At 37.6% G+C, this 21967-nt stretch overlaps 1 protein-coding gene across 21 annotated transcripts in view; it reads right to left on the reverse strand.

The window, feature by feature from the left end:
- Nucleotides 1-21967, reverse strand: part of CAMK2D (calcium/calmodulin dependent protein kinase II delta) — a 1797486-nt gene that overhangs the window by 457331 nt on the left and 1318188 nt on the right. The gene's annotated exons all lie outside the window — the stretch shown is intronic.

Here is a 21967-nt window from a genome sequence, read left to right on the forward strand (position 1 = left end):
ACTCATACTAAGTCTAGGGCATTAAAGTCTAATGACAACGCTTTCTGTAAGTTATCAAAGAGATTCATGGCAAAGTATAATGAAAACACCATGAATGATAATTCAGTTTTGAGTAAGGTTTCATCAGAAGTCTGGTTAAAGGAAATCCAAGTATGGTGCTGAAATTTCACCTCATTGCAAAAACTCTCTCCCTTCTCCCTTTATAGGGCATTACTTGTGTATTACACTATTAAGGGTACAAAATGGAAAAAAAAACCTCAAACACAATGTTTGAAGAGCCTCTTTAATTTCTGTCATGGCCTGCCTGGGTTGATTGCTGACTCCACAGAATGTGGTGACGGAATTAGTATCATAAACTGTGCTTAGAAATTCTGTCTTCTGAAATAAGTTTTTCTGACAAGTGTTTTAACTTTCACAAAAATGTGACATGATTTCTACATATGTGCCTTTTGTAGTGTGTTCTAATCTAAAAGAGCTAGTTTCAGCCTGCAATGCCAGATGCCAACTTTTTTCACAGATTAAAGTTTAATGATTCAGTTAAAAAGTGCAACAAGTCAGTGTGATGTCACTGTATTTACTACACTGTTTACATAGGCAATTTTTGTAATGACAGTATGAATTCCTGGTTATATATAGAAAAACACAGCAATTATTTACCAGTACAAGGCACACTGGTCAACAAAGGTAAAATGTAAAGCCACACATTGTCATAAATCAGTCACCTTGTAAATAAAAAAATAATGACAGTCATTAAATAGAGCAGGTAAGCAAATGAATGCTATCTAGAAATAAGATGTGTTTGGTCTGGACAATACAAGGTTTATCGATGGCTACTGTGGTAATTGTGGCCATATGCTACGAGTGCATAACAGGAAACCCTCTTTTTGTTTCACATCTGTTTGTGGGACTATTTGCTCTCTGAAAGATGGTGGTGGCCCCAGCTCTTGCATGAAAACCGGCTTTCACTTCTGCAAAACTCATTCAATGATGACATTTTTTTCCTCCAGTTTTAAAGTACATCCAGGACATCCTGTAGGTTTTCAGATATGGAAATTAAGTGCTATGGCACATCATAAATTGCTTTACAAAAAGAGAGAAAATATAATAATCATATTTTGTTATCGAAATACTGGAGAGAGAAATTGCCATCCCTAGACGACAGTAAAATAGTAGAGGCGTTTAACTTAACATTAAAATCCGTATCACTTCAAAAACTGGTCTTTACTCAATTGATGATATTTAACAATGCATATTATACCCATCTAACACTTCATAAATTTGATTCAAAAAAGTCACCTAAATGTCCACAGTGTGTAGATCAGACAGCAGACCTGTTACACATGTTCTGGAGTTGCAAGTGCATTTATAAATTATGGAATTCATTAAAGTTACAACTACAAAAAATGGGTTACCAAAACTCAACACTCTCCTGGGAATTTCTGATTTTACATATTCCACCGGAGAATTTGGACAAAACAAAAAAGATTGTAATTATGAATATTAGTTTACTAATGAAATTATATATAGCCACAAATTGGTTGAACCCAGCACAGGTGTCGTGGCAAAATTTCAGGCTGTTAGCGATTAAGCATATATTAGCGCACAAATTGTTAATTAGAAATAATAAGAAAAATATAAACAGCATAAAAATTTGGGAACAAATCTTTAATATTATTTTGGCGTAGCGGTTTCTATCCACTTTCCGTCAGGACATTATGTATGTGTACCAACACATTCTTGGATTAGATAGAAAATGTAGAAATAATACAAATTATTGGCTTGAGTTGGTTTATAATTGTCTATAGTAGATGCTTTTATGTTTAATTTTTTGTGATTTTATTTTCCTGTACTTGGTTAAAATGATATTTACTCTTAATGTATAATAGGGAAATTCAAAATGGAACTAAAACATTGGAAGCAATATTGTACATAATGTAAATAGTGTGTGAAATGTATAATGGTTTTGCAAAACAATAAAAATGATTATTGAAAAAAAAAATAAATAAATTGCTTTACAAAGATTGCCCCTGCTTTTCAACAGGGGATCATGGCATGGCAATTTTAAAACACTAAATAAAAAGAGAAGGCTGGCTGGATAAAGCTGCTGGCCATCAAACATATAAAACATAACAAAAAGAAATGTGTATACAGGTGGAATGTTGTGCACAATACTGCAGCTTCACACTCTGGAATTAAGCAACTTGCAGCTTTGAGGTATACTGAATTCTTCCAACATACAGACCCTTCCCATACTTGATTCTGTAGTAGTATATGGGAGCATGCTGATTAGACTGAAACTGAGAGAAAATTACCTTATAGCAGTGAAGTTCATATATGTTACACATAAGATTGCCTACCTGTAACAAACTTGTAATGATGAAGACCTTGCATATGATTCTTAGTGTTATTGGAAAACCTCCTGATAACATAAAGTTGGTAGCCACCATACAAGTGCACTGGAAATCTACTGATACCTTTGGGAGCTGAAACACTTTAGCTGCAAACCAAGTGTCAGCTAGAACCCAAGAGCATCACTGATTAGCCAACAGCTTTAAAGGATGTTATCATAAATTTCAATGGAACCTGTCAGCTGCACAACTGCCAGTTCTCCGAAAGCCAACAGTGCAAACCATAATGTCTGAAAACCACTTTTAGCGATTACGGACTTTGCAATTATCCCCAATGCAATGCAACTGTGGAGTTAATATAACTCGAGGGCAGCTTCCCTCTGCAAGAAAAATATCTTTTATGTGCATCGCTGAAAGTTTTTTCACCTATTAGGTTTCTTCTTATTGTCAATCACAGAAAGCATATTTGATTACTTAACATGAATCAAATAACATTCTCTGATTTAAGCTCAAAACTTAGTTCTATTCCTCCTAAAGAGACTGAAGTACAATGAACAAATAAGGACAATCATTACATTTACAAAATTCCTTTTCTTCAGAAGAAGTATGCAATTTTCCCTTATTCTGTCAGCTTGTAAATCAAAACTTACGAATATTTTGATATGTCAGTTTTTGTAAGCTTTTGTCCCCATTTCTGGAAGCCAAGAGTTTGACAGCAGTGCCTCTTAAACACTTAATTCTCCTTAATGACTTACTTTTTACCTGGTAATAGGTTAGACCATCTGGAAGTCTCCACTTACTAAAAAGAATGACTGAGTGTCTGAGCTTAACTTTACTTTGCCATTTGTTCTCAAAATACAGCATAAATTTATTTATTTTTATTTATTTGCAGTTTGATTACCGGGGAAGTCCACTGGGCCGAATTGACCCATTTTCAGTGGAGGCCTGGGGAGAAAAGCTCCAAGATGCATTATACAATTTAGATACAACTGATAGTTAATATTAAAGATAATATTATATAGAATAGTTACTCATAAATGCATTCAATATCATGCATATTTAACAAATTCATTAAGCTTGAAGGTAGGGATCATACAGTTTCATTTGAGGAAAACAGATATGTGTTAGGTGTGGAAACAGTTTACATACAAACCTTTTAAGAAAATGTAAATACGCTTTCCATACACACATCAACAGTAGAATGCTATTTACAATATTTACAAGGTTGGGCTGTGTGAGGGTAGCTGTAGGAGTTGTTGAGAGTTTAGAGAGAAGCTACAGAAATTGTTGAGAGCTTAGATAGGCTCATAGGAAGATAACTATGAGAGCTGTAGAGCTTGGAAACCAGAGAGAGAGAACCCCCTTTGATTAGGTTGGGTGAAGGCTGGACATTTCCATTTAGTGGATAGGTGTTTGAATAGTTGGGTTTTGAAGCAAACTGATCACAATCCCCTCTGTCTCTTAACTGGATAATCCTGCTGATGTAAAAGAACTACAGAAGTACATGGGGTAACCTGAAGAACAGTCGCAATCAATTTTCTGAACGACTAAACAATGCTAGTACATTTGCAGTTCTGCCCTAAGAAATATTTGATAAACCCTGTAAAGCACCCTCTTGAGAGACAGATGGCACTTCAGACTTCATCAGCTAGACAGCTTTGCTGTGACACATCATTTTAGTTGACTACATTTTCAGTGGCTGGAAGTGTTTATTCTTTCCAAATAATAATTGCTGTGGGGATCATAACTCTTACCTGTTCTTGATTTTGCCTCATATCTTGAACCTATCCCTCATAAAATGTTTGATTTTCAGGTAAATCACAAGGATTACAATCAGTCAGTCAAGGCCATTAGTGTTTCATACTTCTTACTGTTCAGAAAAAGTATGTTGACACAAAATATGCTACTCTATCAAACTTTTAAGTGAATAAGGGTACTATTTAAAACTTGCCCCTGATTTTTGAACATTTGTCTCCTGGTATTTTTAGCTTTGTCCCTCAGTTTTTAGCAAAGAAGATGAGAGCTACAATGGGGACCATTATTAAGACTGCAAACAGCAAGTCGCAAATCAGTGACAGAATTACACCAAATGAGTTAGTGTGGTCTTCTTTCAGGGCCTACAGTTTCACCTTCATATGATTTCAAAACAAAATATGGAACATTGTGGTTCAATGTCATGGGTATGAACAGCAGTCTTACTTGCTAGTGTCTAGTTTTCACTTTAAATCGGGGATGCTGCATGGAATTTATTTTTATGTACATTTTCCTCCGGTACATTTTCTCAGTTTCTTTCAATTAAACAGTACATCAAAATGTGGGGTCAAGCATCACTCTTCTTGCAATCACAGTTCTAAGCTGCAAATGGCATTGCTAAGAGTAGACAAAATCTAGTTAGGACTCAGGGAAAATACCCCTGTTGTAATATTACAACCTCCCATGGGAAAAAAAATTAAAATGTACTTTCTTACTTTGAATAATCTCTCTTTCTCCAAGGTGGAGTGACACTGGAATGAGATGATGGAAGTAACAGGTGAGCAGAAAATAAAAGATCCCTACATGGGGGAGAGTGTAAGGGGGGACCTTGCCCCCATTTCAAAAATGACTGTGATAACTTATTATGCATTTATTTGTGCAAACTCCAGTACAGCTGAAGTGCATGCTAAGTTACTGTTTTTGTGCTGAGTTGTGTAGAGGAGAGATAATAAACCCACTTATGCAAGTAAGTGGTGCAGAATTTGCTGAGCTGGTGATTGTATGGGGAGGCAAAAAGGTCCAGCTCCGGGGTCCCCCATTTCTGGATTAGAAGGATGAAAGTGCTGTGGTCTCATTGCCACTCGTGTGGGTCTAGCAGATTTCTGCTTAAGTCGTCTGCCAGATTTTGTTTTGTTTGCCTGGCAGGAATTGAGCGTGCAGATGAATATGCATGTCCAAGGCCATGTTCCACAGGGTCATGGCTAGCCTGCAGAGTGGGTAAGAGTGGGTTCCCCCCTGCTTGTTGAAGTACCACATCACTGTGATGTTGTCTGTTTTTATTAGCAGGGGTCCTGGTGAGAGTATGGATCTGAAAGCTGTCAGAGCGTGCGGAACAGCTAGCATCTCTTTTTGGTTGATGTGCAGATGAATTTGATTTGGGCTCCAATGGCCCTGAATGCACTTGTTGTCCAGATGAGCCCCCCAGGCATAGTCTGATGTGTCTGTGGTAAGGGTTTGGGTGGTGTGGAGTTGTGTAAAGGGAAGTCCCTTGTTCTGACTGCATGCTGCTGCCACCAAAAAACTCTGTCCATAGACAAGGTATGATAGGTATGATGGTTTCCAGGTCCTGAGAATGTTGGCATCAAAGACAAGTACCATTGAAGTTTCCTCATATGCAGTCTGGCATACGGAATTATTAGAATGCAAGAGGGCATGAACCCTAGAGCCTGCAGGATTTTCCTTGTGGATAGCTGGATTCTGGTGGCCATTTGAGAGAAGAAGCCTGTTAGATAGGCCTGTTTTTTCTGGAGTAAGGAATGCCATCTGGGATGCTGTGTCCAAGCTTGCTCCCAGGAATACAATCTTTTGACTGGGGACTAGTGAATTCTTTCCGTAAGAGGGTGGCTTAGCACTCCCTGTTTTAGAAGTGGAGGTACTCCATTGCTTGGATCTCTGCATACCCTGAGACTGTAATCTGGGGTGTCTGTTTCCCCTGTGTCTAGTTAGAGATGGCCTTGAGGTGGCTGGAAAGGACTAATGTTTGTTGGGGCAATGTCTGCTGAATCTTGGAGGCTGCACTTGCAGAAAATCTTTGACTGTCTGCACAGACTTATCTTTTTCTTCCATCTTTTTTAGAACCTCTTCTGCTTTGGTGTCAAACAGATTGTGCTTGCTCAAAGGAGCGTCTAGTAATTTTGATTTGACATGGTCTGGCAAGGTCTGCTCCTTAAGCCAAGCATGCCTTCTCAGTTACAGAGCCAGTGACTGCTGCCCTGCAAGATGCTTCTAGGGTGTCAAACCCACATTGCTAGGTATGCTTGCTGACTTGGCTTGCAGAATGCATAAGCTCCTTTAATTTTTTATTTTCTGCACAGTCTGTAAAAATAGATAATTTTTGCTTAATAAGTTCCATAATATGTTGCTGGTATTTCAGCATGTGAAACTGGCAATTCAATGCCCTGATAGCGAGAGTTGCAGAGGTGTATACTTTTTTACCCCATCTAAGGCTCGGAATTCTTGGCTGTAGTTGCTTTTATACCTTTAGGCCCTTGGGAAATGACCTCTGGGTCAGCAGGAGGATTTCTGAAAATAAATTTGTGAGAGTCAAGGACTCTGTAGTACCTGTCTTTTTTCCTCGGAGCAGGGGGTAAAGTATCAGGCGTTAGACTGGATTCCATAAAGACATCATCCACAACATCCAGAACAGGAGGGATAGCTAAAGGTCTATGTTGTGGCAAATCTAAAAATTCTCTGAGTTTCTTTTTGGACTGAGGATAATCCTGGCATTCCCAGTGTTAATGCTCTCTTAAAGTATGTAGGGTTTCACCAAAAGAAAAATCCTCTGGCGGGGAAGTGGAGGGAAAAGATTCCTCTGCATCTGAATCCTCATAAACAGATAAAGGCATGTCTTCAGATTAAGAAACCTCAGAGTCGTGGGACTCTTGTTAGTTAAAGCTGTTGGGGACAGGTCTCTTTTTCTCTTAGCAGTGGAAGGCTGGCTTCCCCTAATCAGCATGATCAGGTCTTCTGCCATTTTAAGCATTTGAGATTGTGGCAAGGAAGCAGGTGCTTGAGTTTGGGTCGTTGTTTTTTTAGGCGTAGCTCGTACTCTTGGCCTTAGAAGCTCGCTAGTTTTTGACAGAACTGGAGATGCGAAAGACATCGTCGGTTTATGTCGAATATCGGTAATGCAAAGAAGTTCCTCAGAAGCCAGTGCCTGCACAGCGGCTCCGGACCCATCCAAGGTAGAGACATCCGCAGGTTCCATAGTCAAAGAAGAGTCTCACGGCATACCGGACGCCGAACGGGTCTCGGTAGTGGCCTGCAAATCCATCGAAGCGGGCATCAGGGGCTGCGAAAGCTCCGCACTGAGTACCAGCAAACTGGCGACTAGCTTAACGGAAGCATCGTCGGCAGTTTTGGACCTGTGCAGTTTGTCTCTGTCTTTATCCTTACGTTTTTTCAGAAGATCAGTAAATGGATGGCTTACCGAAGCCATTTCAGAATATGGAGATCAAGAGCGAAAGTATTTTAGCAACAATGATGAATAGTTCAGGTGTTGAACAAGGCACAAAACTGACAGCGAGGTACATCGTGGTCTGGGGCTAAACAGGTGATGCAGTAAGAATGGAAATCTCTGTGTGGTATTTGCTTTCCACGGGCGAGACAATTGGTAACTTTTTCTGACATTGGTTAGAGTAAGAAAAAAGGATCCCCAACGGGGTACTTAGCTTTAGAAGACTTCAGGATGATTCAATTCGTAGGATGATTCAATTTGTAAAGGTACCGGCCGACTGGCACTTATGCGAACTGCTTCTGCTTTGGGCTCCTCGGCAAGAAAGACTGATGTAATGGCATCGGCTGCCTGTTTTTATACCCCTGACGACATGACGTCTGTCCTGGAGTGACAGCAACCGACGCAGAAATACTAAATCTCTGGCATTCGGGCTGACTGAGGGCTACCTGCAGGCAGATAACCCAAGTGTGATGACTGCAACAGTGAAACACGAAGAACATCTTACATCAAATAACAAATCTGCATTAGCTGACATATGTAAACTGAACAAGGAATATCACAATATCATGCAGCATAAATATCAATAAATCTGAAAAAAAATCAGATTACAGTCTTACTCAATTAATCCCAAGAGTATGCACAGGATTGCGATTAGATCTAAATATTTAAATGAGAAAAGTCATATACAAGAAATAATATACATTAGAAATAATCAGACTGCCAAAGTTACAGATCTAAAAAATATCATATTATGTTTTAAAAATCATTACAAGAATATTAATAATAACAACTCATCTACAAGTGACAAAAGTATAGACAACATTCTTGCTAATAATATTGAAACAAAACTATCCAAACACTATATTAATAACATAGATACATCATTTTCCTTTAAAGAAGTAAAGGAACAAATAAAAAATCTTAAGACAAAAAAGGCACCAGGGCTGGATGGTCTCATTCTGGAATTTTACAAACTCTTACCTGATAGCATTTTGAAAATCTTACTCAGTGGATTCCAAGAAGTTAAAACTACAGCAAACATCCTTCCCTCATGGAAATATTCTATCATCTCTCCCATCTTAAAACCGAATAAAGAGCCCAACCTTTGCACATCATACAGGCCAATCTCTTTGCTTAACAATGACTACAAGATATTCATGTTTGTCTTAGCAGACAGATTAAATAATATTCTTTCAATATTAATACATGAAGACCAAACTGGGTTTATCAAAAACAGAAAGGTACAAGACAATGTAATTAGATTACTGTCCTTAATTGACTTCGCAAACAAGAAAAAAATGAGCTTTCTATTTTAAGCCTTGATATAGATAAAGCTTTTGACTCCCTAAGTTGGCCATATCTGTTTAAAGCTCTGCAAAAATACAATTTCTCCCCAAACTTTATAAGATTAATTAAAAAACTATATGAAAAGTCATTAGCCTGCGTAAAGATTGGATCTTATCTATCTAGCCCATTCAAAATGCCCCCTTTCCCCATTCCTCTTTGCCCTGGCTACTGAGCCTCTTGCAAATTATGTTAGAAATAATGACATTGTTAAAGGACATAAAGTGTCAGACAAATTACCCCCCAAGATACAACTGTTTCCTAATGACCTACTAATAACTAATAAAGATATTGAAAATTCAATAGATCACCTATTACATAATCTAGACTTCTTTGCAAACATCTCTGGTCTAAAATTCAAACACAACAAAACTCAGGCACTTCTACTGAATACAAATGTTACTATGAAACTTAGATCAAAAAGTGACAAACTGGTAGGGCACTCATATTAAATATCTAGATATCATTACTGAATCTAATTATAAAAAATCTGTCACATCTAATTACCAACAACTTATAAACTCAATTACTGGTCTAACAGACAGTTGGAACAGACTCTTCTTCACATCTGAAGACAGACTAACGTTAATCAAAATGATACTTTTACCTAAAATCTTATTCATTGGCCAAGCTCTAATAATTCATCCACCTGTAAAAATGAAACAGAAAATTAATAACTTATTACTTAACTTTCGTTGATATCCTAAAAAACAAGTATTTCTCTTCTCTGGCACACTACAAGGTGGGATGAAGGAGGTATAGGGTTTCCAAATACTGATTTTTATTTAAACTCCGCATTTATTAACATAGTGTCGCTTTAGAATAATACTTCTTATACATCATATTGGAAATCCATACATGATACCTTACTTCTTAATAGTAATAGGACATTGCTTAAACCATATACTGAAATACATACAAACATCTTTATATGGATTTTAAAAATATACACTCAAAGTGAAAGGTAAAAGCTTGTTTTCACACCTCTTATAAGCCAAGTATTGCTGCTGTTTAAAAAGATTGTTTTCTGATCAATTAATTAAGAATTTATTAATAATTATGTTTCCTATTGCTTACACAAATGAATGTTTGATATCTTTTGATACTCTGAAAATATTAGAATTTAAGAAGGGTGACCTATTGTATTGGAATCAATTTCTCTCAGCTAATAAAATAAGTTCTGCAGACTACTTGATCAGCAGATATAGTTTGGACATCCAAACTTGTAAGGATTTTATACATACTAAGCTCATATCCTCATTAGAGGCATACAATAAGAGAAACTTAAAAATCTTGGATTTTATCTCAACAATTATTAATAGCTCACCCAAGAATACTTCATGCATATCTATTACTTATAAAATTCTCAGAAATTATTTTAGCAAAACAGATGTTTCTTTTTGGAATTATTCAAGTGAAGTTAATAGACAAGTATTCTCAGACAAAGATAAAACACTTAGTTTACAGTCAGTGAAGGAATCCACATCTTCCCTGTTCTGGCATGTATACATATGGAAATTTTTACATAGATGTTTTTTCACCCCACATAGACTAGCAATAATGTACAAGAAAGATTAAATGAATTGCTGAAGATGTGGACACCCTGATGCTGACTGGATACATATGGTTGTTAATTGCAAAATAATTTCCCCATTTTGATTAGACTTTAAATATTTTTGTAAAGCTCTATGGAATGATAATTGTACAATTTCTGACTCCCTTATCCTTTTCAATGTTCCTGAAGTCATTCCGAAAAACCAAACATTTTTACTATGGTCTATTCTCTCTATAGCAAGGAAAATTGTTACTAAAAATTAGAAATCCAGTCTACTCCTGTCTTTAAAGCTGAGTTTACTCATCTTGTGAATTACATTTGTAAGAATGAGATTGGTACTATAAAAGCAAGGACTAACAACACAACCCATCATTTAATTGAGTGGACAAAACTGTCTAATCTGTTAGAGAAATATTAAGTGTTCTCCTATGTATATTGCTTTTTTAGTTGTTATGGACATTGTATACAGTTTACTTGTTTTTTTTCTTATTACTATACTGTTAAGTTATTGTGCTATAAAATGAATAAAAATATTTTGGAAAAAAATAATCTGATATGAAGACATTAAAACAAACTGTTTTGGTAGCAGTTTGGGAATTCTGGGAGGGGAGCTATAAGGCAGTCTTTATAACAAAAAATGGATAAAGTACAGGTTATAAAGAATACAGGGAGACCTACCACCAGATAGAAAATATAGGATATTACAAAAGGCAGTAAGCTTGCACAGTAGAAGTCTTTTTATTTTGCAATAAAAGTTTAAACCATCTTTTGAAGGAGTTTTGGTAATTTGAAGCAGAGTGCACATTATTAAATGTTTTTCTTTTCTTGTCCTGCTCAGTTGCTCTTTTTCCTGATAAAATGTTCAGATAAAAAGTTTTAATAAAGTACCCTACTCTTTCTGAGGAAGATGCAATATGGTATTCTTGTGTGCAGGATGTGACTGCAAGATGGAGAGGTGTGAGGTAAATGTTAGCATGGAAGTGGAAATGGTCAAAACTGATCAGGTAGACGGACAGTTGTAACTCTCAGGCTGATACAGCAAGAATGACAGCAATTCAGCATCATGAAGCATACATGAAAGACATGTGAGGAATCAGAAACTGTCAAAGAACTGAGTGTAGTAAAAGGTGCTCCTTAGTGTGTGCAAACACACACAAAGCTGGAAGGGTGATACTAGCAACTGCTTTCAGACTGTTGAGGGGAAGGGTACACTGGAAATCAAGGTACATAACACTGATTAATGGGTGGAAGTGAAGGGGACAGGGACTGGACAAGGAACAAAGGTGAAGATGATGATGATGACAGTAAACAAAATGAAAAGAAAACAAGCAAACATTCTGATGAAGAAAGATAGGAGAGGATATTTACAGGAAGTCAATTAATTTTGCACCATGGGACAGTGTTTCCTCATGCAATTTAAGGGAGGGCTAGTTCAAAGCCCCAACAAATACTTTGTTAAACATTAAAGAGTTACAAATTATTGCAGAGGAAGTACTACTGCTACAAGCACAGACAGACTGTCGTTCTGAAAAGACTGTAACCTTTTGAGAACTGTTCAGCAGACTAAAAGGTGGTACTACTTAAAGAAACACTGCTGTGCTGATATTCAGCTTCTAAAAACAGGAATAAAACCTCACTTCAGAAGTGAGATTGTGAATAGACATGAAGCTGAAATGAGGTTGAAATCAAACTATGCAGCAATGTCTCAAGTAAAGAAACCCAAAAGAAAGAAGATCACCAGTGGTTCTGGTACATCACCATTCGAGTCACAAGACGAACGTTTACAAAACAAAATTAGGGATGCAAGGAGAACAGTTGATCCCAGCAGCAGATGCCAGCTGTACGTGCTTCTTTGTTCCAAAATCAAAACAATCACTTAACTTCTTACTGAATGCTCAAAGTTTAACAGCAGTCCAAAACAGTTAGGGGATGAAAGGCACTTGCGACCGAATAAAACAGTTTTTTTCTGTGACCAAGTCTACTTGACTGTTATTTATTTTTAAAACTAAGTATTTACTTTTGACATTTTGGACTGCTGTCACCATTAACAATGAAGAAACACATTTATTACTTGCTTAAGCCAGCAATGAAATAACCAATAAAAGTGACAGAAAAGAAAAAAAAATATTCTGCTATTTCAAATACAGTGTTCTGTCAAGAAACAAAACAAATTTCAGCAGATTGCTGGAGAAAGTACTGCTGTGTCCAACTGCAAACTAGGTACCTCTGGAGGGGTCACACCAAAGGATTCAAGCCTAAAAGGTCAGACCAAGGGTTACAAAGATGCCTCACATGCACCAATGACAAAAAAATGTCCTCAGAATTGCCAGCATTCCCTGTCCTGGTGATTCAAGTTGACTGACAATGCAAAGTAAAAGTTGTCATGAGCACGAGACTATGTGACAAGAAAGTACAGAAGATGGTGCTGGCTGACGCTCATTTTATTCCCCGATATCTGCATGTTGGTCCTCCTGGAAATCAGCTGGCTGGGGGATGGTTAAAAGATTCTGGTATACGTGCCAACCATGGGCTTCTTCACAGCAGGAATACTCCGAGAATGACTACTAATACTGACTACGATGAACATCTTTAAATGTGGGACCACAAAGAAGAAACAGATGATCAAGAGGCAGAAGTTAATAAGGAAGATAAAGGGGAAAAAGCCTTATATTCTCCAAGAGTCCCCTTAGTGGCTGGAAGGTTTACAGGTTTCTCCCTGTAGGTAAAGTGGTACATCTGCAGGTTTGGGATAATCCAAAAAAAGTTTGCCTAGCAAAGGTGACAGTACGATGGCAGAATGGCCACACATTATTACTGCAGCAATAAACTTACCTGAAAAAAATATAAATATAAATATATACATATTTATCAGTTATGCATTTATATATATATATATATATATATATATATATATATATATATATATATATATATATATATATATATGAGTGTGTGTGTGTGTATACATATATATATATATATATATATATATTATATATATATATATATCTATATATGTATATATATATATATATACATACATATATATATATATATATATATATACGTATATGTATGGTTTACTATCAAAATATTGAATCTCAAAACAAAATCTATTTAATTGTCTGAACTGACATTTTAAATTTGGGAATGTCACTTTTACAGAATGTCAGAAAACATCACCTTGACATCCGTATTCGAATTTATTCAAAACGTCAGGAGATGACATCAGATACTCAGGCACTTGTGCTGAAGCTGCCACAGGAATTATATGTCTACAGCACAAGTTTTTACAGTTTTGCAGGGGGGGCAAGGCCCCTTCACCTCCCACACCATCTGCATATTATATATTCCAACTTGCACTACATTGAGGAAAAGGGTAAAATTCCCGATCCCCACTACAGTGCGATCTTTTTTCAGAAAGTTGATCTCACATCAGCAAATGCGCACAACCATTCACTAATGAGGATTCGAACATTTCTGGATTGGCATTACGGAAACTGGAAAACAAGCACACATTCAGCCATCCCTGTTTCACGTGAAGTGCCATTCCACATTTTGATAGTAAACCTATACATGGATATATATATATATATATATATATATATATATATATATATATATATACACACACACAAACACACAAACACACACACACACGCACATACGTACATACAAACACACACAAGCACAGATAGATACAACATAGTAACTCATAAAAAATGTTCAGCTGCTTGAGATGTTTGAGAAGAGTCAGTGAGTCAGTCAAAGTAACAACATGCATGGCAAAGAAAAATTAAGCAAGTATGGGAAAAAAAAGTAGTAAATGGTTACAAAACATAAGTATGCGTATGGGTTCAAAAGACAAATTTTCCTTTCCTTTCTTTACATAACATAAAAGAGAAATGTTTTACGGATGAGAGAGAGAATTTATTATTTACGATGATAAAGAGACTAATTTAATGGTGTTCGAAAAATATATGAAATACGGTGACAAAAGTGGCAGGATTGAGTACAGTAGTAAGTTGAAACAATACTGAAACAAATAAAGAAGAGGGAAATTGATTTGCAGAAATCAGAGATAGGAGAATGCTGTCAAAGACTGCACTAGAACTTGTTACACTTTATATGCTTTTATAAAAAAAATTATAGTTACAGAGCTTAGCAGCTTCATTTTCTTAATTATTTTTGAAAGGCAGAAATACTGGGTCCTTGACAGCATGCTTACATTTCTATGGCATGGAATGAATTTAAATTAAGAGAAACTCATAGGCCTTTTATTTTATGGAAAAAGCTTTTTAATATGAACCATAATGTGCTTTAGTTAAGGATACATGAAATGTCATAGGATTATGTGAAGGAGATGTAGCTGCAAGAAATAAAAGGCATGATGTGTAAGATAATTTGCACATATGATCACTTTCTAAGTGCAGGAAGGCAACACAGAATGTATTTCTCATCTACTGATCTAATGACATTAGTAAAACATAAAAGTGTGACAAAATATAGTGAGTTTACAGAGTGCATGAATTCTGCATCTAGCTAAAGAAAGATGTACAGCCAGATAATAAAGACAAGAGAAGAATTAAAAGGTGTGCACGGTCAACCTAGGTATATTAATGTTACACTCTAATCCTACCATAAGGACAGTTGTAAAACTGAGAATGGGCATTAAGTCTGAAAAGAAAGGCTTGTAGTTTAGTTTTAACAGCACAAACAGATGATGGCTATTCTATGGAAAAATAATAAGGGAATCTTTGAGGAAACCTCTATTATGAAAAGTTAGAGAAATGTGGATGAAAAACAGAAGAAAAAACTCAAAATAAAAAACATGTTGTATAGCCACTCAAAATCAATACACAACTGCTATGGTGGAAAACATTTATGTAAATAGCTTGTTATTCTTCAGCACAAGCATTTGGGCTCAGTGTTTCTCAGTGCATATTACATTACTTCTGCATTAACGGAAACCCAGAAGCCTACACTGTGTGTATCCATAAACAAACAGAATTTCACCTATAGCCACAATTGTTGACAGCAATCCCAATAGAGATTGTTTAGAACTATGTGTAATAAAATTGTCTTTTTTTTTTAAGCTTTTTACCACTTCTGACTATCAGATCCCCTCTTGGTCAACTGGCCCATTCATTCCTCATACACAGAGGTGACAGCTGACTGACAATCATTTAGGCAGCCAACAAGGTAAGGAATATGCTGAATCCATCAATGGAAAAAAAATTGTTTCTAAGGAGTGCTTTTCCTGCAATTCTTGTGGGGTTGTATATATTTTGGGTTGTAATTGTTAAGAAGTTAAATGGTACCTAGGCAAAATTACAAGAATGGTGAAGGTGCGTGTGTCAGAACATATGGGGATATTCGTAATGGTAATTTTAATAGTCCTGTAGCTGAACATTTTTGCACAGTGCATGGTGGGTCAATTGATTCATTAACATTTAGTATGATAGGACATCCCTTTATGTAAAGGGGGGATATTAATAAAAGGCTGCTCAATTTGGAGACCAAAATGATTCTCAATAATGGTACACTGCACCTGAAAGGGCTCATTTTGGAGATAAACTTGATTATATGTAAATATTTATTCATTTAAAAAAACTGTCATTCATTTATTAAATTTGTAATTGCAATTCACAATGTTTATGAGGATGTAATGATATGCATAGAGTAGATTATTCATAATCAGATGTGTATTTCTGCACAGATGGATAAAGATTGTAAAATGTATTTGGAGTAAGATTTTTACACAAATGATTTTTGTAAAATTATATGGTAAATTGGTATGTAAATATTGAAATCATCAGTAGGGGGCACCCGGTATAAATGTCGGTTTAATTGTATGATTGTTATCCTTGGAAGGAGAAATGCCGAGGTATCGGATGTTATGTAAGAGTAAAGAACTTGGAACCTGAATGGCTGGCTGTTTGCTGTTTTTTGAATTACATGTTGTATTTGGCATTTTAGTTGTTTTAAGCAAAGCGTAACCACGTGCACAGCACCATGTGGACAGCACACTGATTGAAGCCCATCTCCACACATTTTATACCTATAAGACACTTAAGTACAATAAAGTTCATAAGCAAACCAGCGCCTAATCCTGATGCATCAAATGATCACTTTTCATTATTCTCATAATTTATATCTAAGTCATGAAGCAAATAATTGAAATTAGACGCAACAGCTGACATGATGCTGATGCTAACAGCAACAGGTACATTTAATTGGGCAAATCTATTTATTTATCTATCCATACTTTGTTGACAGGGTTAGTCCTACCAGGCTAGCAGCCTCTTTTCAGGGAATACCAAAGATGGTATTTACATTGGCCACGGGAAATTTGGCCATGGCATGGGGGAAATTCCCCTACTTCTTTGTTAAGTGCCTTGAGAACCACTCAGGCAGCTGGGACATTGGTTAGACATCTCAGCCAAATGATATCATAACATAGCAAATGATTTTAGTTTGTTATTAAAGCAGAAAAATTAGAGAAGCAAACATTTGGCAAACAGCTAACTTCAGACACATTGTGACAAAAATATCAAATTATTTCTGCTGAATAGCTGCATACTTGAGCTGTTCCTACATCAACTTGATTACAAGCTAAGTACAACCTTGCAGTGTTATAAGATAGTACTGCATTTTCATGTTTTCTGTTTGTTTCATTGAGTATTGTGTTAAAAAGTATACTGCATTTATCTGCTTATTTATTTGTTTGTTCACTGAAAATTGTGAGCCCTTTCTCTGTCTGCAGGTAGTTTATTCTTCTCACTTCATTGATATTTGGTGTAGAAGTCTTAGCCTAGAGGGTTTCTCTGTGCCTTAAAGTCTGAAATTGTTTCTGATGAACAGTTGCATACTTGAACTGTTCCTACATCAACACTATTACAAGCTGAGATAAGTACAAACTTGCAGTGTTATAAGATAGTACAGCATTTTATTTTTTCTGTTTATTGTTTCATTGAATATTGTGTTAAAATAGTACTGCATTTATCTGCTTATTTATTTGTTCACTGAAAATTGTGAGCTCTCTCTCTCTGCAGTTAGCTTTCTCCACTCATCCACCCTGTTCTTGCTGTGTTATTAATCTTGGTGGCTTTGGAATTGACCCCCCTGTAAATTTGTGTTTGAACACTCCTCCTGGGCCCATCTCATTTGCTCGCTCAACTGAGTACAGTGAGATCATATTTTGATTTCAGATACTCCTACCATTTCCATCTGTTCAGCCCTATCCCACCTCTATTCTAGTCCAGTCTCATTAGCTCACCCTGCCTAATGCAGAGAGAACATTTGAGTAGGCATACACACTTAGGCCTTGAACTTGTCTGATTGAAGACTGCTGGAACAGGGCTCAGTTCTGAGGTTTTTTACTGGTTAATTGCGTAATTTGTTTAAATCACTTTGCTTGTTTTCTATTGTTATAAAAAAAATTGCACTTTATCTGCTTTTACTGTATTTCTGTTTCTTCCAACTTTATTACCTTATTTTGCTTTTGCCTCTTCTTAAAAGTACTCAATTGTGTTTATTCTGCTGTATTTATTACTGTTTGGTAGTGGCCTGATTAAATTGTAACTGTTATTCTAAGTCTTTTAGTTAAAGCACTTGGGCTTCAGACCAGTTGATTTACATTAAGAACGTTTGTGGTCTGCACTGTTGTGGCAGGACAGGTAGCTTACATCCTTCTAAGCTGGGAATTTCTGATTGAAGGCTCAGTGTTTGTTATTCCAAAAGTGTATTAGTTCTGGTTTAAGCACTTGGGCACCAGGCCAGTTATTTTACATTAAGGTTTGTGGTTTGCACTCTTGTGGGAGGAGAGGCTAGATTCTGCTCTTCTGAGCTGGGAATTTCTGGTTAAAGGCTTACTGTGCCTGACTATTTGAACTGTTTTTCTGATATTGGTGCGCCTTGTCTGCTGTAGCATAGACTAGATTCAGGCCTGCTGAATCTAGCTTTGTTTGTATAACCTGAGCACTAATCCAGACCATCTATTTTTTGGAGAAGGTTCACCTGCACCCTAGTGGCAGCAGTGTGCAGTTGGAACTTGTCAGATTGAAGACTGTTGGAACAGGGCTCAGTTTTGAGTTTTTTTACTGGTTAATTGGGTAATTTGTTTAAATCAGTTTGCTCATTTTCTATTGTTATAAAAAATACTTTGCACTTTATTCATCTGCTTTTACTGTATTTGTGTTTCTTCCGACTTTATTACCTTATTTTGCTTGTCCTTCTTAAAAGTATTCAATTGTATTATTCTGCTGCAGTTATTACTGCTTGGTAGTAGCCTGATTAAATTGAAACTGTTATTCTAAGCCTTTTGGTTAAAGCACTTGGGCTTCAGACCAGTTGTTTTACATTAAGAAAGTTTGTGGACTGCATTGTTGTGGCAGGACAGGTAGCTTACATACTTCTAAGTTGGGAATTGGTGATTGAAGGCTCAGTGTCTGTTATTCTAAAAGTGCATTAGTTCTGGTTTAAGCACTTGGGCTTCAGGCCAGTTGTTTTACATTAAGAAGGTTTGTGATCTGCACCCTTGTGGGAGGAGAGGCTAGATTATGTCCTTCTGAGCTGGGAATTTCTGGTTAAAGGCTTATTGTGCCTGCTTATTTGATCTGTTTCTTTCTGAAATTTGTGCGCCTTGTTTGCTGTAGCCCAGAAGTTAGTAGTTTATTGGCCATTTTGGGCCAATTTCTATCTCTTTCTTTTCCCTGCTATAAAAAACACATTTGTGCGGTTTTGCGCGCCGGTTAGCTATGGTTAAACTATTCCCGGCTTCACAAAGTCTACTCTTCAATTTTTCCCTTGAAGCTAGACAAACTTTCAACTTAAGCACTCAAACTATTAATTTCACAGCCCAGCACTTGCTCAAAACTCATAGCAAGCACTAATTAACCCTAGCTCTAGACCCCCTATACTGTCCAGAAGGACAAGGCTCTCTATTCGTCCCTACCAACCAATCAGTAAAACAGCTCACTTTACCTATTCAGGCATGTGCAAAGGGCAGTTTCCGGTGTACTCTGCAGTCGAACTGGTGAATCTGGGCATTTTTAGGCAATGTTACAACTGCCTCATGTACACAGACAAGCCTCTCCTCCTACCACCAAACACTAATATATGCGAGAGATGCAATTATACAGCCAAACTGGAGGCAAAGCACTCTCAACCCAAGACTGCAACTGACAGTCAAGAGGAGAAGGAAAATACTTGCAACACACTACCAGTCGCACATAGACCTATTAAACCAACAACGGCAAATAACACACATAAATACAAGAAAACATACTCGGAGGCTCTAAATAAAAATCTGCAAAAGCAACAGAGACCTCCAAAGCAGACACCCAAGCAACCTCCACACCCCATCACAAACCATGAAACACATACTTCACATAATCAGTGTGCCACGCAATCACAGCCCTTAAGGCAAAATAACATACCCAACACACTAGTAATAGGCGACTCTATAGTCAGGCATACTGATGTCCCACTAACTAGGCTGGACAAGGAGAAGGTTACAGTTAGTTGCCAGTCGAGCGCCAGGATCCGCCACATAACACAAGCACTCAGGTCGCTCCAGAACAAGTACAAATACGACTCTGTCATTGTCCATGTTGGTGTGAATGACCTGAGACGTACCTCCATGGACTACATGAAGAGAGACATGGAAGAGCTCTCTGATCACGTAGCCCAGGCCGGTATGACCCTGACCGTGAGTAGCATCCTACCCTCACCAAGAATGATGCCACAGTATAAAGAAAAAATGATCAATTTCAACAATTGGCTATGTTTCTGGTGTCATTCAAAGGAGATGCAGTATCTGTCCACCTGGAAAGACATGCTCGACAAGCCAAGTTGCTTCACAAGAGATTGCTTGCACCTGTCACCTTTAGGCTTTCAAATACTGGCCAAGGCTTTTGCCGCCCCCATAGTGACTTTTTTAGGCAAGGCTCAAAAGACAAACCCACCACCGTAAATAGCACAAGTAACCAAAAACTGTGGGTAATGCTACTCAACGCCAGAAGTCTAAACCTCAAAATGCATGCACTCAAGGCACTTCTCAGTATGGAGAACATCGACAAATGTGCAGCAACAGAAACCTGGTTTAAGGCTCCAGAGAGCACCCCAGCACTACCAGGCTACAACTCATGCCATACTTTTCGGCCACAGAACCTGGACCGAAACACAAAAGGCAGGGGTGTATCCATATTTATCAAGGATACCCACACCTCCAGGTTAGTGGCACAGCACAATGCCTCAGAGATCATCCATGTGCAACTAACAACAGGCAAAACTGCAATTCAAATTATAGCTTGCTACAGATCACCCACCATGACCCAGGACCCCCATTCCACATTTCTGGAGACACTGGAAAATATGAAGGTCCTACCAAACGCACTAATATTGGGTGATTTCAATTACCCAAACATTAACTGGGAGAACTACTCAAGTACTAACTTCCCTTGCCCAACGCTTCCTAGAATTTATAAACTTGAATGCCCTGGATCAACTGGTCAACATACCCACCAGAGGTGACAACATATTGGACCTGGTCATCACCAACGTGGGCAACTGTTGTTCTACACCAGATGTCAACCCCTCGCTGGTTAGCTCAGACCATAGACTAATCACTCTGAATATCCGCATTCCGCCCCCACCCCCAATCAATGAAACCACCATGAAAAACTTTTCAAAAGCAAACTTCATGTTACTTAAGACTGAGGTGGAAAGGTTCACAGCCCCCATGCTAAAGGACAATGCAGTCCAAACTGCTGAATCACTTGCAAAGGCACTCTGTGAGCACCTGCAAGAATGCATGGATCGTGCTATCCCAAGCAAAACCAAGACTCACTCCTCCAAGAAAAGGATACTGGACCCCTGCCATAAATAAGCTATACAATAGAAGGAGGAAACTAGTACAGAAAACAGTAAAATCCCAAGAAGGAAAGACATCCCTGATCAGTATCAGCAAGAAACTACGATCCCTCATAAAATCATCCAAGGCTAGCTTCGAAAGAAAAATTGCCAAGGACTCCAAAGATAACCACAAAGTGTTCTTTAGCTATGTCAAGAACCTAAGTGGAAACTCTCAGATCTGCTCTGAGTTAGTGCAGAATGGCACAAAATACACTGAACCGACTGATATTGCCAACATTCTGGCAGACAGGTTTAGTGCAAACTTTGCCTCCCTCTCACCCCATAAAGGGCCCATAACCATACCAGAAGAATGTAGACCCCGACAATCACTGACACACAGGTTAAAACAGCCCTATCCAAAGCCAATAACACAGCTTCAATATGACTGGATGGTGTCCCAGGCTGTGTCTTACACACCTCACCTAAACACACTGTTCAAACTCAGCCTGTCTACAGGCTACGTGCACATAGAGTGGCGCACAGCAACAGTTATCCCACTCCACAAAGGTGGAGCCACAACAGACCCCAGGAACTATCGCCCTATAAGCCTGACTAGCCTGGTCTGAAAGGCTATGGAGCACATCATCATGGAAC

Source organism: Protopterus annectens, chromosome 2.part0 (genome assembly GCF_019279795.1).
Source record: "Protopterus annectens isolate FY-2018-M chromosome 2.part0, PAN1.0, whole genome shotgun sequence".
NCBI classification, from domain to species: domain Eukaryota; kingdom Metazoa; phylum Chordata; order Ceratodontiformes; family Protopteridae; genus Protopterus; species Protopterus annectens.